At 41.2% G+C, this 5,590-nt stretch overlaps 1 long non-coding RNA gene across 2 annotated transcripts; it reads left to right on the top strand.

The window, feature by feature from the left end:
* The first annotated feature begins 217 nt into the window (after window positions 1-217).
* Window positions 218-3,974, top strand: LOC121537330. Of its 2 annotated transcripts, none has more exons than XR_005995039.1 (3): window positions 218-358; window positions 2,663-2,727; window positions 2,888-3,974. It is a non-coding gene; the product is annotated as an uncharacterized LOC121537330 (long non-coding RNA). The 2 variants fall into 2 exon arrangements; XR_005995038.1 differs by having other exon boundaries at window positions 2,663-2,754.
* Window positions 3,975-5,590: the final 1,616 nt, after the last annotated feature.

Genomic DNA, 5,590 nt, shown 5'->3' with positions numbered 1-5,590 from the left:
GAAACTGAACGAGACAGGACTTCAAGCTGCTCCTCCTGCTCTCTGTTATGCTGGACCTGGAGATGTGGAGTGGGACTTCTGTTCTGGGAGAAAACTCAAAGCTGTCAAGTCCTGTCTGGAGTGTCTGGCCTCTTACTGTGAGACTCACCTCCAGCCTCGCTATGAATCTCCTGCCTTTAAGAAGCACAAGCTGGCCAAAGCCTCCACACTACTACAGGAGAAGATCTGCTCTTGTCATTGCTAACTGCTGGAGATGAACTGCCGTACCAATCAGCAGTTGATCTGTTATCTGTGTATGATGAGTGAACATAAAGTCCATGATACAGTCTCAATGGAATTAGAGAGGACTGAGAGACAGGTAAGGATAGAACTCTGTATTGGCTTATCATTCAGAATATCACTTTGAAAACTAAATAATTACAGAATAGAATACAACTACTTTAGCGCGGGTGAAGTAGAGGGAGTCAGGATTACAACAATGTTAGACAATCATGGTTGGATGTAACTGGAGTTGACTTAGCATCTCTTAAATTCGTGAAGGTAGGATTCCAGAAGTATTTTCAACAGACCGGGACTTGACCTTAAAGACATAGATTACTCAAATTACAAAATTACCGGTACTTATTGGTGTCTTACCCTGTGAGCAGTCTATGGACAAGGTTAGATAGCAATCCATGCTTTGGTTTTGTTTACCTGGCCACTTACTCCAAATGCTAACATTTAACTATTTTCTTTACCAATGTGAGTCAATGTTCCTGATATTAGCATTTATTATTCATGTCCAAATCCAAAATGGCTAAAATGTATTGTGTAGCTAAATAAAGTTATTTAAATATGATTTGGGCATGACCATGTGGCCAGTGAGTATTGTGTGTGATGTTTGAACATGAGAGCAGTACGGCACACACACGGCACAAATTACAGAAAAAAACATTTTGCATTTCTTTAAAAGTGTTTTTACGGAAAGTTTAGTTACACGTACAGTGGGGGAAAAAAGTATTTAGTCAGCCACCAATTGTGCAAGTTCTCCCACTTAAAAAGATGAGAGAGGCCTGTAATTTTCATCATAGGTACACGTCAACTATGACAGACAAAATGAGGAAAAAAAATCCAGAAAATCACATTGTAGGATTTTTTATGAATTTATTTGCAAATTATGGTGGAAAATAAGTATTTAGTCAATAACAAAAGTTTCTCAATATTTTGTTATATACCCTTTGTTGGCAATGACACAGGTCAAACGTTTTCTGTAAGTCTTCACAAGGTTTTCACACACTGTTGCTGGTATTTTGGCCCATTCCTCCATGCAGATCTCCTCTAGAGCAGTGATGTTTTGGGGCTGTCGCTGGGCAACACAGACTTTCAACTCCCTCCAAAGATTTTCTATGGGGTTGGGATCTGGAGACTGGCTAGGCCACTCCAGGACCTTGAAATGCTTCTTACGAAGCCACTCCTTCGTTGCCCGGGCGGTGTGTTTGGGATCATTGTCATGCTGAAAGACCCAGCCACGTTTCATCTTCAATGCCCTTGCTGATGGAAGGAGGTTTTCACTCAAAATCTCACGATACATGGCCCCATTCATTCTTTCCTTTACACGGATCAGTCGTCCTGGTCCCTTTGCAGAAAAACAGCCCCAAAGCATGATGTTTCCACCCCCATGCTTCACAGTAGGTATGGTTTTCTTTGGATGCAACTCAGCATTCTTTGTCCTCCAAACACGACGGTTGAGTTTTTACCAAAAAGTTCTATTTTGGTTTCATCTGACCATATGACATTCTCCCAATCCTCTTCTGGATCATCCAAATGCACTCTAGCAAACTTCAGACGGGCCTGGAAATGTACTGGCTTAAGCAGGGGGACACGTCTGGCACTGCAGGATTTGAGTCCCTGGCGGCGTAGTGTATTACTGATGGTAGGCTTTGTTACTTTGGTCCCAGCTCTCTGCAGGTCATTCACTAGGTCCCCCCGTGTGGTTCTGGGATTTTTGCTCACCGTTCTTGTGATCACTTTGACCCCACGGGGTGAGATCTTGCGTGGAGCCCCAGATTGAGGGAGATTATCAGTGGTCTTGTATGTCTTCCATTTCCTAATAATTGCTCCCACAGTTGATTTCTTCAAACCAAGCTGCTTACCTATTGCAGATTCAGTCTTCCCAGCCTGGTGCAGGTCTACAATTTTGTTTCTGGTTTCGTTTGACAGCTCTTTGGTCTTGGCCATAGTGGAGCTTGGAGTGTGACTGTTTGAGGTTGTGGACAGGTGTCTTTTATACTGATAACAAGTTCAAACAGGTGCCATTAATACAGGTAACGAGTGGAGGACAGAGGAGCCTCTTAAAGAAGAAGTTACAGGTCTGTGAGAGCCAGAAATATTGCTTGTTTGTAGGTGACCAAATACTTATTTTCCACCATAATTTGCAAATAAATTCATTAAAAAATCCTACAATGTGATTTTCTGGATTTTTTTCCCTCAATTTGTCTGTCATAGTTGACGTGTACCTATGATGAAAATTACAGGCCTCTCTCATCTTTTTAAGTGGGAGAACTTGCACAATTGGTGGCTGACTAAATACATTTTTCCCCACTGTAGGTGTGCGCACACGCTCATGCGTGTTTTCCTCATTTTATATAATTAACTATGGAATGATGTTTGTTTCTCTACAAAGGAAGCAGGGGTAGAAACAGCAGAAATCTAAACAGAAAACCCAGAAGACAGAAAGAGATGCAGGAGGTAATACAGGCTGTGAAGTCGCTCAAGGTGAATGTTGACCATTTAAATGTATTTATTAAGCAGATAGTCCTCTCTAAAGTGAGTGAGTGGGGCCCTGGTGAGAGCTGAGTGAATGGGCTTGTTGAAATGAAACTCTTCCTCTCTGTGTGTGTTCTAACAGCGATCAGGACAGGAAGCAGTGGAGGACAGTGAGAGCATCTTTACTGAGCTGAACCGCTCTGAAGTGAAGGAGCTGATCGGAGCCCATGAGAAGGCCCCTGATGAAAAAAACAGCATAGACCAGTATACAATTGAAGCTGGTCCAGGCTGGTCAATGTCAGTCCATGCTGGTCTATGCTGGTTAGTGCTGGTCAAGCTGGTCTGACCAGCATGGTCTATCTGGTTATGCTGGCAGATCAGCCTTCGTTGTGTTTTTGGAGGTGACCAGCCATCATTGTGTTTTTGCTGGTGACCAGCCTTCGCTGTGTTTTGGACACTGGTGAGCAGCATACACTAAAGCAAAACCAGCATCAAGTCACATTATGCTGGCATGTAAAATTATGTTTAATTCCTATTGGAATCCAGCCAGAGTGGATTCCCACAATCTGCATTCAGAATGACTGCCAGGGTTATAGTGATGTGCAGTTCACGAACAAATCGCTCTTTTTGAACGACTATTTTTACTGACTCGAGAGTAATGATTCGTTTTTCTGAGTGACTCGTTCAAAATAGTTGTTTTGTTTTATCTGCTGTTAGTGCTGGCCGCAATGCGTCCTACAGCAGGATTAATACATGCTCCTCTGGCTCAGCAGCTCCAGAGTCATGCACCGACCACCAACTGTCTGTCATATGCGCGCAGGAAAATAGATCATGAGCATAGAGAAGAAAAAGACATGTTTAGAATGGACAATTGATCGCATGGTGCAAAAATGACTGCTATTAATTTCTTATTGAATGTTATGATGGACACAGATTTGTAGAAACAAAACATACACAGCCTCTGCTCAACAAATTCGAACTCGAGAGACGAGTTCACGAACGACTGTGCTTATCATCCTAATGGCATTCAAGCAATGCATTCTGCCAAGAGTTGTTCACAATCTAGTCCGATTGAGGCCACAACTAGACCTCGTTTCAAATGTATCAAGAAATAATCGTATTTATATGCGTAGCAATCAGCACAAGTTTACAAGCACACATTTACAAGTATCAGTCACAAATGACAGCTCCAATAAGCCCCATTGTGAGGCCAATTTTTCTTAAAGGTATCTGTGACCAACAGATGCATATCTGTATTCCACGTCAAGTGAAATCCATAGATTAGGGCCTAATGAATTTATTTTAATTGACTGATTTCCTTATATGAACTGTAACTCAGTAAAATCTTTGAAATTGTTGCATGTTGCATTTATATTTTTGTTCAGTATAGTACTGAAAGCATAAGCTACAGCTAGCTAGCACTGCAGTGCATGAAATGTGGTGAGTAGTTGACTCAGAGAGAAAGACAATAGTTGAACAGTTTTGAACATATTAATTTGTTCAAAAATGAATGTTATGATGGGTTTCTCCGGTATCAAGTAATTCAGGATGCAAGAAGATATTTAACACTTAGATAGAGAGTTGATACATGTATTTAATATACGGTACCGGGTTCAACATGACAAGCTGCACGTGAGAGGCCTATTGTCATTTGGACTCCCCAACGGATTCAACATAGCAAGATACACGTGGGTTGCATCTCTCTATTCGAATGACATACATAGAAAATCTCTCTGCTTGGCAAGCTAATTCTACCCAACAGTTGCCAACCATTATTGGGTGTCACTCCCAACTACAATAGTATCACCCTATATGGTATCGTCTTAATAATATAATATAATAATATGCCATTTAGCAGACGCTTTTATCCAAAGCGACTTACAGTCATGTGCGCATACATTTTTACGTATGGGTGGTCCCGGGGATCGAGCCCACTACCCCGGCGTTACAAGCGCCATGCTCTACCAATTGAGCTACAGAGGACCACACCCTTGCACCCTAGTCAGGACATTCCATCACATACTCATTCTAAAAGTAACATCAGTGGCCCCCCAGTCTTCCTTGGCACGCATACCTTCTGGCACCCACCAGTGACAAAAATAAATAAATGGAATGTCCTCATCCTCAAAATCCTATGCAACACAATATCAAAGACATTAACAAATCCTGTGTAAAAGACGTCATATCAATCCCCCTTTTCTCTCTTTATATGTTGTCAGTAAAATTCCCCAGATATAACATTTACTTAAACCAAACAATTCACATAAAATTTGATTTCCAAAATAAAATATTCTCCCATAGCTTTACATATGATTGGAGTAAATTCCCCATATAACTCAATCAACATTATCAATGGACTCTACACTTGAATAACATGATATAGATGAAGAATTTGTACTTTCCCTCCTTGCATTTAATATTGACTGATACATCTCTAGCTGTAATCACTAATCCCATCCTGTAACCTTCTAAATTCCCAAAACCTTCCTATTCTGATGGCAAGTATGTACAACATGCATCTCCCCCTATAATCGCATACACTCCCCCATTTAGCTGCTGTAATAGCATCCAATGCTATGCGATTATCAATTGCATATTGTCTAATGAGTGCCATTTCAGACCCAATTGCTTGAAAACCCAAGACTGTTAGTAGGTACCATGTTTAGTCTGAACCCTGTTCAACCCTGACTCCGTTCCAGTAATATGCCTTAAGATAGAGGCATAGGATAACACTCTGGTTTCATTCACTGATAAATCAGTACAGCCTTGGATTACTTAGGATTGAGGAATTCAACCCAAGGTCAGATCAGATGAAAATAGCATAAACATTCCTATGTCACACACA

The sequence above is a fragment of the Coregonus clupeaformis genome, chromosome 24 (genome assembly GCF_020615455.1).
Source record: "Coregonus clupeaformis isolate EN_2021a chromosome 24, ASM2061545v1, whole genome shotgun sequence".
NCBI lineage: Eukaryota > Metazoa > Chordata > Actinopteri > Salmoniformes > Salmonidae > Coregonus > Coregonus clupeaformis.
The sequence above is the reverse complement of the archived record's forward strand: the minus strand, read 5'-3'. Positions and strand labels throughout refer to the sequence as shown.